A 12,763-nucleotide genomic window follows, 5' to 3' on the forward strand; every position below is an offset into this window, starting at 1 on the left:
TCCCCTCATACGTCAATCCTGCCATCCCAAGAGTCAGCCTAGTAAATCTTCTTTGCACTCCCTCCACGGCAAGAACATCCGTCCTCAGATAAGGAGACCAAAACTGCACACAATACTCCAGATGTGGTCTCACCAAGGCCCTGTATAACTACAGTAAGACATCCCTGCTCCTGCAGTTGAATCCTCTTGCAATAAAGGCCAATATACCATTCGCCTTCCTAACTGCTTGCTGCACCTGAATGCTTGCTTTCAGCCACTGGTGTACAAGGACACCAGGACTCGTTGCACCTCCCCCTTTCCAACCTATCACCATACAGATAAAGTGCCTTTCTGTTTTTACAACCAAAGTTGATAACCTCACATTTATCCACATTGTACTGCATCTTCCATGTATTTGCCCACTTACCCAACTTGTCCAAATCACATTGGAGCCTCTTTGCATCCTCCTCACAGCTAACTTTCTTCCCCAGCTTTGTGTCGTCTACAAATTTGGAAATGTAACATTTAGTTCCCTCACCCAATTCATTAATATATATTGTGAGTAGCTGGGGCCCAAGCACTGTTCCCTGCGGTACCCTGCTAGTCACTGCCTGCCACCCGGACAAAGACCCGTTTAGTCCTACTCTCTCTTTCCTGTCTGTCAACCAGTTCTCAGTTCATGCCAGTATATTACCCCCAATCCCATGTACTTTAATTTTGCATACTAACCTCTTATGTGGGACCTTATCAAAAGCCTTCTGAAAATCCAAATCCACCATATCTACTGGTTCTCCCTTATCTATTCTACTAGTTACATCCTCAAACAATTCAGTCGATTTATTAAACATGATTTCCCTTTTGTAAACTCATGCTGACATTGCCCAATCCGTTTATTCTTTCCAGGTGTTCTGCCACCTTTATAATAGACTCTAGCATTTTCCCCACTACTGATGTCAGGCTAACTGGTCTGTAATTCCCTGTTATTTCTCTCCCTCCTTTTTTAAATAGTGGCGTTAGATTTACCGCCCCCAATCTGTAGGAACTGCTCCAGAGTCTATAGAATTTTGGAAGATGACCACCAATGCATCCACTATTTCCAGGGCCACTTCCTTTAGTACTCTGGGATGTAGATTATCAGGCCCTGGGGATTTGTCAGTCTTTAACCCCATTAATTTCCCTGGCACAATTTATTTTACTATTACTGATTTCCTTCAGTTCCTCCCTATCATTAGACCCTTCGTTCCCTAACATTTCCGGGAGGTTATTTGTATCCTCGGTTGTGAAGACAGAACCAATGTATGTGTTTAATTGTTCTGCCATTTCTTTGTTCCCCATTATAATTTCCCCCGTTTCTGAATGTAAGGGACCTACATTTGTCTTCACTAATCTTTTTCTCTCCACATATTTATAGAAGCTTTTACAGTTAGTTTTTATGTTCCCCGCAAGTTTTCTCTCATACTCAATTTCCCCCCACTTAATCATCCTCTTTGTCCTCCTTTGCTGAATTCGAAACTGCTCCCAATCCTCAGACTTGCTGCTTTTTCTGGCAATTTTATATGCATCCTGTTTGGATCTTACAATCTCTTTTGTAAGCCACGTTTGAGCCACCTATCCAGTTTTATTTTTGCACCAGACAGGAATGAATAATTGTTATAATTCATGCAGCCGTCCTTTAAATATTATCCATTGCCTATCCAACGTCAACCCTTTTAGTAAAGTTCCCCAACCTACCATAGCGAACTTGCACCTCATACCTTCGTAGTTTCCTTTATTTAGATTCAAGACCCTAGTTTCGGATTCAAGCACTTCACTCTCCATCTTAATGAAGAATTCTATCATGTTATGGTCGCTCCTCCCCAAGGGACCTTGCACAACAAGATTGTTAATTAATCCTTTCTCATTGCACAATACCCAGTCTAGGATAGCCTGTTCTCTAGTTGGTTCCTCAATTTATAGCTCTAAAAAACCGTACATATACTAGGAAATCCTCCTCCACAGTATATTTGCTAATTTGGTTTGACCAATCTATATGTAGATTAAAATCACCGATGATTACAGTTGCACCCTTATTGCATTCGTCTCTAATTTCCTGTTTAGTGCCATCCCTTACATCTCCACTACTGTTTGGGGGCCGATAGACAACCCCCACCAATATTTTCTGTCCCTTGGTGTTTCTTGGCTCCACCCATACAGATTCCACATCATGATTTTCCGAGCCAATATCCTTCCTCACTATTGCACTGATTTCCTCCTTTGCTACTCCACCTCCTTCCCCTTTTTGCTAGTCCTTCCTAAATATTGAATACCCCTGGATGTTCAGTTCCCATCCTTGGTCACCCTGCAGCCATGCCTCCGTAATAGCAACTATATCATAACCGTTAATATCTATTTGCGCTGTTAATTCATCTACCTTATTGTGAATGCTCCGTGCATTAAGACACAATGCATTTAGACTTGTTTTTTTAACACTACTGGTCATCTTAGCTTTATTTTGCACTATGGTCCCATTTGTTTCTCACCCTTGTTTTCTCTGCCTTCCACTTTTGCTTCTTACCTTTCTGTCTTTCATTTCTGTCCTTGTTTCACCCTTCTCTGTCTACCTGCTAAGATTCCCATCCCCCTGCCATTCTAGTTTAAACCCTTCCCGAGGGCACTCGCAAACACCCCACCAAGGAAATTGGGCCCAGTCCTGCCCAGATGCAACCCGTCCAGCTTGTACTTGTCCCACCTTCCCCAGAACCAGTCCCAATGTCCCAGGAATCTGAATCACTCCCCCCTACACTATTTCTCCAGCCACGTATTCATCTGACATATCCTGCTATTTCTGCTCTCGCTAGCACGTGGCGCTGGTAGTAATCCTGAGATTACTACCTTTGAGGTCCTATGTTTTATTTATGTCCTAACTCCCTATATTCAGCTTGTAGGACCTCATTCCTCTTTTCACCTATGTCGTTGGTACCGATACGTACCACGACAACTGGCTGCTCTGTTGCGCCAAATCTGCACTTACTCTTAAAGAATTCACGGAAGCTGATTGATGAAAGCTATATCAATATTTTATTCACACACTAAATCATCAAGTACAAGCTCTCACTAACTTGCACAGTAAACTACCTATCAAGGCACGAGGTGATCAGTCTCGGACTTGCGGCTGCTGTTCTGTTCTCTGAGCCCTTGGCTCAGGGGTATCTTCTCGAGTGTTCTTCCCCAGGGTTCTCGTACCTTCCTCAGTTTCAGTCAAGGGTTAAATCTTGTTTCTAAGACCCACCCCTCTTTCTTACTCATAGGGGTCTGGTATAATGACATAATGATAATTCCTTATTTGGCTCAGTGAGACCCTGTTAAAAACTTCAGTTTCCCATTGTCTATGTTGAGTTTAATCATATCTGGTGTCCATGACAACTGGCTTTATCTGCTACGTTCAAGGACTGTGTCTGGGATCCTTCTCAACATCTTTTCTATACTATCTACAATTCCTCGACCATCTGTGCGCTGTGGCACCTTTCTACCCATCCTCCCTATGCTTCAAGACACTGTTCATTGTTGTGTTACGAGCCCCTGTGTTTTAACTAATTTCTTATGTGTTTTTGCTATGTGTTTTTACTATATTTGTTTTTACTGGGTCTACAGCTCACCCTCCCCCACCCCCCCAGAATGCCTGCAACCACACTCAGAGACATCTTAACCCTAGCACCAGGGAGGCAACATACCATCCTGGACTCTCTTTTGCAGCTGCAGAAACGCCTGTCTGTTCCCCTTGCGATTGAATCCCCTATGACTATAGCCCTGCCACTCTTCTTCCTCCCTTCCTATGCAGCAGAGCCACCCATGTCCCTGGCTGAGGCAATAATTTTGTCAGGTGTCCGTGGTGCAACATAGCTCACTTCCATCATTGACCAAATCTCTGCTGGAGCTTCAAAATCTTGATGTTACGACAGGTTGCGTTCACTCTTGAAAAGAAAATGAGTGAGCAATTCTGTTGTGTCCAGATATCACCTCAATAACATTTAGGAATATGGGACAATTCAGATGACTGCAGTGGAGTTATGAACAAGATTCAATCCTAGTTTGTTCCAAAACCTTCAAATCTGGGGATTTAATGGCTCTGAGAGAGTTTGCAGTACACTACGTGCAGTTAGTCCTGCAGCATAAACCCTTGTGATGTGGATATTTACATTTCTAAATAAACATTTCATAGATATCATCATGCAGGGGTAGCAGGAACTGGTAATATCATTGTACTATCGTTGCTTCGTTCTGTTTGCCAACCTGGTAATATGACAACAAGCCGCTCAATCTTAACCAAGACACTAACATATCTTTGTAACAAACATTCTGAGATTCTCTGCATTGCTCTAATTCCAGTGTCTAACATTCCAAACATTTTTTCACAGAATCATTACAGCGCAGAAGGAGGCCATTTGGTCCATCATGTTCGCACCGCCTCTTTGAAAGAGCAACTTCCTCAGTTCCATTCACCTGCCTTCTCCCCATAACCCTATACATTCTTCCTTTTCATATAACTGTCTAATTCCCCTTTGAATGTTTCGATTGAACCAGCCTCCATCACGTTCTCAGGCAATGCATTCCAGACCATAACCACTCGCTGCGCGAAAAAGTTTTTCCTCATGTCACTTTTGCTTCTCTTACCAAATACTTTAAATCTGTGCCCTCTCAATTGCGATCCTTTCACAAGTGGGAACAATATCTCTCTATCTACTCTGTCCAGACCCCTCATGATTTACTCTACCAAATCACCTCTAAGCCTTCTCTTCAAGGAAAACAGTCCTGACTTCTCCAATCTGTCTTCATAACTGAAATTCCTCATCCCTGGAACCATTCCCATGAATCTTTTCTGTAATCTCTCCAATGCCCTCATGACTTTCCTTCAGTGTGGCGCCCAGAATTGGATGCAATACTCCAGCTGAGGCCGAACTAGTGTCTTATGCAAGTTCAACATAACTTCCTTTCTCTTGTACTCTATGCCCCTATTAGTAAAGCCCAGGATACTGTATGCTTTATTAACCGCTTTCTCAACCTGTCCTGCCACTGTCAATGACTTATGCACATATACACCTAGGTCCCTTTGCTCCTGCACCCCCTTTAGAATGGTATCCTTTATTCTATATTGTCTGTCCATGTTCTTCCTACCAAAATGAATCACTTCACATTTCTCTGCATTGAACCTCATCTGCCACCTGTCTACCCATTCCATCAACTTGTCTATGTCCTTTTGAAGTTCTACACTATCCTCCTCACAGTTCACAATGCTTCCAAGTTTCGTGCCATCTGCAGACTTTGTAATTGTGCCCTGTACACCAAGGCCTAGGTCATTAATATATATCAGGAAAAGCAATGGTCTCAACACTGATCCCTGCAGAACTCCACGACAAACCTTCCTCCAGCCCGAAAAATATCCATTAACCACTACTCTTTGTTTCCTGTCACTCAGCCAATTTTGTATCCATGTTGCTACTGTTCCTTTTATTCCATGAGCTACAAATTTGCTCACAAGTCTGTTGTGTGGTACTCTATCAAACGCCTCTTGAAAGTCCATGTACACCACATCAACAACATTGCCTTCATCAACCCTCTCTGTTACCTCCTCCAAAAACTCCAGCAAGTTAGTTAAATATGATTTTCCCTTCAGAAATCCATGCTGGCTTTCCTTAATTTACTCACATTTGTCCATGTGACTATTGATTTTGTCCTGAATTATTTTTTCTGGAATTTTTCCCACCATCAAAGTTAAACTGGCTGGACTGTAGTTGCTGGGCTTATCTTTACACCCTTTTTTGAACAAGGATGTAACGTTTGCAATTCTCCAGTCCTCTGGCACCACCCCCGAGACTATGGAAGACTGAAAACTTATGGCCAGTGCCTCTGCGATTTCCACCCTCACTTCTCTCAGTATCCTTGGATGCATCTTTGTGGCTCTGTGATGAAAATAAACACTGAAAAGTCAACGCTGAAAGGAACATTCACGATCAGCAGGGTTAAAGGTTATCCCAAACTGCCTTTACCTATAAGTATTACTTATTCAAATCAATGCAAGGCTTGACATCTTGTAACCCCCAAATTACTTTTCTTCACATGATCGGTGACATTGAAATTTCTCTGTGGGCAATTTGCCAGAACGTCTCTGCTGCTGTTTGCTCAACAATTGTATTGCCTCTGACGCAGAAAGTATATGAATTCAAATCCTGCCAATGGGGCAGGAAAGGGATCACACATCAACAAAATAAATGGTCTTAGTTCAGGATCAATAGCATCCCTAATAGAGTTTAATTTCTCTCCTGTGCAAATTGGGCTTCAAGTAGGTTGTCTCACCATCGGGATCCCTTTCATAAAGGGAGAGGCATTATCTGGGTTGGATGGGGTACAGTGTCTCTGAAAGGGTGGGGAATTGGATGGAGTACAGTGTGTGTGACAGGGTGGGGAGTTGAACGGGGTACAGTGTGTGTGAGAGGGTGGGGAGTTGGAGGGGGTAGTGTGTGTGTGTGTGTGAGAGAGGGTGGGGAGTTGGAGTGGGTACTGTGTGTGTGTGCGTGGAAGGGTGGGGAGTTGGATGGGGTATAGTGTGTGTGCTAGTGTGGGGAATTGGATGGGATACAGTATGTGTGAAAGGGTGGGGAGTTATAAGGGGTACAGTGTGTGTGTGGAATGTAGTTGAAATAACTACCAAGCAGCACCCTGAGCCTGGCGACAGTTGAGGTGCTGTATTTCTTTCTTTACTGTGTGGTGGATTGCCACCATTAATCTGTACCCTTCTGGTCTATGACACAGGAATTTAAAATTACACAATGAACAGACACTCAGACCATGCAGACCCTCTTTAAAGTGGGCGAGGGAACACTTTTAAAATTCTGAAATTATTACTCACTCCCTAATGTTCCTGCTATTTTTCACATTCCACCTTTATCCGACTCATATTTTTCTTCTTGTCCACTGCTTTCATTGAGGAAAGGAGTTTGGAGTGTTAACTACCTGGCACTTGTCATGTTATTCACACATCATTAGGAATTGGAAATTGCACCTCTGTGATCCTCTGTTCTTGGCTTTCATCTTTGTGCCTGCTCTGATGAGAACTGTCGTAATTTTTACACGTGAGCTCCAAGATTAATGAGACTTTCCTGGCTGTAACTCTGTTCTGTCAGGGCTAGGTTCAGAGGTCACGCGTCACACAGCCTCTGTTTTTGTCTTTACCAGATAAGATTGATGCAGGAATGGTTTGGGTAACTTATTAAACTGCAAGACCCATTCCATCAGGCTGCATCTTCAAAAAAAGCTAACAATTTCTCATGGGAAGGTGAGACTGTGAAGTCCGTGATGCTGTGTTTGTATTATGTAGTTTCAAATATTTAGTGCTATACGTCGAAAAATATAATGACATTTAATCCTAATGAGCATTTTATTTTGCACCTGTGGACATCCCAAAGTCCTACACAGCCCATTAAATATTATGTGAAATGTAAGCACTGTTCTAATATAAGAAACATGGCAGGCAATGTGTGCACAGCAAGGTCTCATAAACAGCAATGAAATAAAAGAATCACAGAATTGTTGCAGTGCAGAAGAAGACCATTCAGCTCATCGTGTCAACACCGAGTCTCCGAATGAGCATTTCAGCTAGTGCCACTCCCCTGCCTTCTTTCCGTAACCCTGCACATTCATCCTTTTCGGACAACAGTCTAATTCCCTTTTGAATGCCTCGATTGAACCTGCATGCACCACACTCTCGGGCAGTGCATTCCAGACCTTAACCACTTGCTGCGTGAACAAGTTTTTCCTCATGTCGCTTTTGCTTCTTTTACCAATTACTTTAAATCTGTGCCCTCACATTCTTGATCCTTTCACGGGTGGGAACAGTTTCTCCCAAAACTAACACCTGTGGAAATACATGGTGGATCAGTCAGCATTGGAGAAGAATAAAGCATGTTCATGTTTCAGATAGAGATCCTTCATGGATTTTTATTTTATTCTTTCATGGAATGTGAACATCACTGGCAAGGCCAGCATTTGTTGCCTATCCCTAATTGCCCTTGACAAGGGAGTAGCTTGCTTTTGAGGGCAGTTAATCACATTGCTGTGGGTCTGTAGTCACATGTAGGTCAGACCAGGTAAAAACAGCAGATTTCCTCCCCTAAAGGATTTTTCTGACGATCGATGGCACCATTACTGGTAACTCCAGTAACTAGATTTCAATTCCAGACTTTTTGATTAATTAATTCAATTTCACCACGCTGCTGTGGTGGGATTTGAACCTGTGCCCCCAGGGCATTAACCTGGACCTCTGGATTTTTAGTATAGTGACATTACCACTACACCACCATTTCCCCCAGCACCAGAGAGGCAACACACCATGCGGGACTCAATGATGGTTACGGAAATGTCTGTCTGTCCCCCTAACTGCCCCCTATAATGGCTTCATTGCTACTCTTTGCTGTTCCCACCTGTACAGTACCTTGCCCATTGGTGCCATGGTCTGGACTGCACTCCTTCATGATCAGTTAATCTGTTTTTGATGGTGTTGGTTGAGAGATAAAGGTTGAACTCCCCTGCTCTTCAGCTCATGCCATGGAATCTATATGGCCACCTCACGTGCTAGTGAGGGGAGGAATAGGAGGATTAGGCAAATGAATGCATGGCTGAAGAGCTGGTGTAGGGGGGAGGGCTTCAGCTCCTTGGATCATTGGGATCTCTTCTGGTGCAGAGGTGACCTGTACAAGAAGGACGGGTTGCATCTAAACTGGAGGGGGACCAATATCCTTGCGGGGAGGTTTGCTAGCACTACTCGGGAGATTTTAAATTAGTCTTGCAGCGGGGGTGGGACCCAAAGTAGTAGTCTCTCAGATGAGATAGTTGAGGCAAATGTAGAGGTTAAAGCAAGCAAGTCCAGTAGGCAGGCCGGGCAGGGGCAGGACAGGGAGCGTGGAAGGTCTGACAGGCTAAACTGCATTTACTTTATTGCACGAAGCCTTACAGGTAAGGCAGATGAACTCAGAGCATGGATCGGTACATGGGATTGTGATATTATAACTATTACGGAAACGTGTTTGAGGGATGGGCAGGACTGGCAGCTCAATGTTCCGGGGTACCGATCTTTTCGGCGTGACAGAGGTGGAGGTAAGAGAGGAGGGGGAGTTGCACTATTGATTAGGGAGGACATCACGGCAGTACTTAGAGAGGATATCCCGGGGGGAATCCATCTGGTTCACGAATGTCCTTTAGGGAAGGAAATCTGCTGTCCTTATCTGGTCTGGTCTACATGTGACTCCAGACCCACAGCAACGTGGTTAACTTTTACACGCCCTCTGAAATGGCCTAGCAAGCCACTCAGTTGTACCTAACTGCTACAAAGTCAATAAAAAGGAATGAAACCGGATGGACCACCCGGCTTTGACCTAGGCACCGGAAACGACAATGGCAAACCCAGCCCTGTCGACCCTGCAAAGTCCTCCTTACTAACATCTGGGGGCTTGTGCCAAAGTTGGGAGAGCTGTCCCACAGACTAGTCAAGCAACAGCCTGACATAGTCATACTCACGGAATCATACCTTATAGACAATGTCCCAGACACTGCCATCACCATCCCAGGGTATGTCCTGTCCCACCGGCAGGACAGGCCCACCAGAGGTGGTGACACAGTGGTATACAGTAGGGAGGGAGTTGCCCTGGGAGTCCTCAACATCGACTCCGGATCCCATGAAGTCTCATGCATCAGGTCAAACATGGGCAAGGTAACCTCCTACTGATTACCACCTACCGCCCTCCCTCAGCTGACGACTCATTACTCCACCATGTTGAACACCCCTTGGAGGAAGCACTGAGGGTGGCAAGGGCACAAAATGTACTCTGGGTGGGGGACTTCAATGTCCATCACCAAGAGTGGCTCGGTAGCACCACTACTGACCAAGCTGGCTGAGTCCTAAAAGACTGGGTCTGCAGCAGGTGGTGGGGGAACCAACACGAGGGAAAAACATACTTGACTTCGTCGTCACCAATCTGCCTGCTGCAGATGCTTCTGTCCATGGCTGTATTGGTAGGAGTGACCACCGCACAGTCCTTGTGGAGATGAAGTCCCGCCTTCACATTGAGGATACCGTCCATCGTGTTGTGTGGCACTAAATGGGATAGATTTCGAACAGATCTAGCAATGCAAAACTGGGCATCCATGAGGCGCTGTGGGCCATCAGCAGCAGCAGAATTGTACTCTACCACAATCTGTAACCTCATGGCCTGACATATCCCCCACTCTACCATTACCATCAAGCCAGGAGACCAACCCTGGTTCAATGAAGAGTGCAGGTGGGCATGCCAGGAGTAGCACCAGGCATACCTCAAAATGAGGTGTCAACCTGGTGAAGCTACAACACAGGACTACTTGCATGCCAAACTGCGTAAGCAGCATGTGATAGACAGAGCTAAGCGATCCCATAACCAACGGATCAGATCTAAGCTCTGCAGTCCTGTCACATCCAGCCGTGAATGGTGGTGGACAATTAAACAACTAACTGGAGGAGGTGGCTCCACAAATATCCCCATCCTCAATGATGGGGGAAGCCCAGCACATCAGTGCGAAAGATAAGGCTGAAGCATTTGCTACAATCTTCAGCCAGAAGTGCCGAGTTGCTGATCTATCTCGGCCTCCTCCTGAAGTCCCCAGCATCACAGTTGCCAGACTTCAGCCAATTTGATTTACTCCGCGTGATATCAAGAAACGACTGAAGGCACTGGATACTGCAAAAGCTATGGGCCCTTACAATATTCCGACAATAGTACTGAAGACCTGTGCTCCAGAATTTGCCGCGCCCCTAGCCAAGCTGTTCCAGTACAGCTACAACACTGGCATTTACCCTGCAATGTGGAAATTTGCCCAGGTATGTCCTGTACACAAAAAGCAGGACAAGTCCAACCCGGGCAATTACCGCCCCATCAGCCTACTCTCAATCATCAGTAAAGTGAAGGAAGGTGTCATCAACAGTGCCATCAAGCGGCACTTGCTTAGCAATAACCTGCTCAGTGACGCTCAGTTTGGGTTCCGCCAGGGCGACTCAGCTCCTGACCTCATTAGAGCCTTGGTTCAAACATGTACAAAAGAGCTGAACTCAAGAGACGAGGTGAGAGTGACTGCCCTTGACATCAAGGCAGCATTTGACCGTGTATGGCATCAAGGAGCCCGAGCAAAACTGAGGTCAATGGGAATCGGGGAAAACTCTCTGCTGGTTGGAGTCGTACCTAGCGCAAAGGAAGATGGTTGTGGTTGTTGGAGGTCAATCATCTGAGCTCCAGGACATGACTGCAGGAGCTCCTCAGGGTAGTATCCTAGGCCCAACCATCTTCAGCTGCTTCATGAATGACCTTCCTTCAGTCATAAGGTCAGAGGTGGGGATGTTCGCTGATGATTGCACATTGTTCAACACCATTCATGACTCCTCAGATACTGAAACAGTCCGTGTAGAAATGCAGCAAGACCTGGACAATATCCAGGCTTGGGCTGATAAGTGGCAAGTAACATTCGCGCCACACAAGTGCCAGGCAATGATCATTTCCAACAAGAGAGAATCTAACCATCTCCCCTTGACATTCAACAGCATTACCATCGCTGAATCCCCCACAATCAACATCCTATTGACCAGAAACTGAACTGGAGTAGCCATATAAATACTGTGGCTACCAAGAGCAGGTCAGAGGCTAGGAATCCTGAGGTGAGTAACTCACCTCCTGACTCCCCAAAGCCTGTCCACAATCTACAAGACACAAGTCAGGAGTGTGATGGAATACTCTCCACTTGCCTGGATGGGTGCAGCTCCAACAGCACTCAAGAAGCTGGACACCATCCAGGACAAAGCAGCCCGCTTGATTGGCACCCCATCTGCAAACATTCACTCCCTACACCACCGATGCACAGTGGCAGCAGTGTGTACCATCTACAAGATGCACTGCACCAAGGCTCCTTAGACAGCACCTTCCAAACACACGACCTGTACCAACTAGAAGGACAAGGGTAGCAAATACATGGGAACACCACCACCTGCAAGTTCCCTTCCAAGTCACACACCATCCTGACTTGGAACTATGTCGCCGTTCCTTCACTGTCGCTGGGTCAAAATCCTGGAACTCCCTTCCTAACAGCACTGTGGGTATACTTACCCCAAATGGACTGCAGCGTTTCAAGAAGGCCACCACCTTCTCCAGGGCAATTAGGGATGGGCAATAAATGCTGGCCTGGCCAGCGTCGCCCACATCCCATGAATGAATAAAAAAAAGTGTCCAGCGAGGCCATATGGGTTGACATTAGAAGTAAGAAAGAGGTGATCACTTTGATGGGATTATACTATAGGCCCCCCAATAGTCAGAGGGAAGTGGAGGAGCATAGATGTAGGGAAATCACAGTTAGGTGTAGGAATTATAGGGTTGTAATAGTAGGTGATTTTAACTTCCCTAATATTGACTGGGACTGCCTTAGTGCTAAGGGATCAGATGGGGAAGAATTTGTTAAGTGTGTCCAGGATGGTTTTCTGAAGCAGTATGTGGATGGCCCTACTGGAGAATGGGCTACATTCGACCTCCTATTAGGAAATGAGGATGGGCAAGTGGTTGATGTGTCAGTGGGGGAGCACTTTGGGACCAGTGACCATAACTCTATTAGCTTCAAGATAGTTATGGAAAAGGATAGGACTGTTCCTCAGGTTGAAGTCCTAAATTGGGGGAAGGCTAATTTCGATGGCATCAGACAGGAACTCTCAAAAGTTGAATGGGCGAGGCTGTTTACAGGTAAAGGG

The 12,763-nt window shown here is 45.4% G+C and overlaps 1 protein-coding gene across 1 annotated transcript in view; it reads left to right on the plus strand.

Moving 5' to 3' along the window:
* LOC137379957 (testis-expressed protein 264-like) overlaps nt 1–12,763 on the plus strand; it is a 456,807-nt gene that overhangs the window by 218,365 nt on the left and 225,679 nt on the right. The gene's annotated exons all lie outside the window — the stretch shown is intronic.

This window comes from Heterodontus francisci, chromosome 19 (assembly GCF_036365525.1).
Source record: "Heterodontus francisci isolate sHetFra1 chromosome 19, sHetFra1.hap1, whole genome shotgun sequence".
Taxonomy (NCBI): Eukaryota; Metazoa; Chordata; class Chondrichthyes; order Heterodontiformes; family Heterodontidae; genus Heterodontus; species Heterodontus francisci.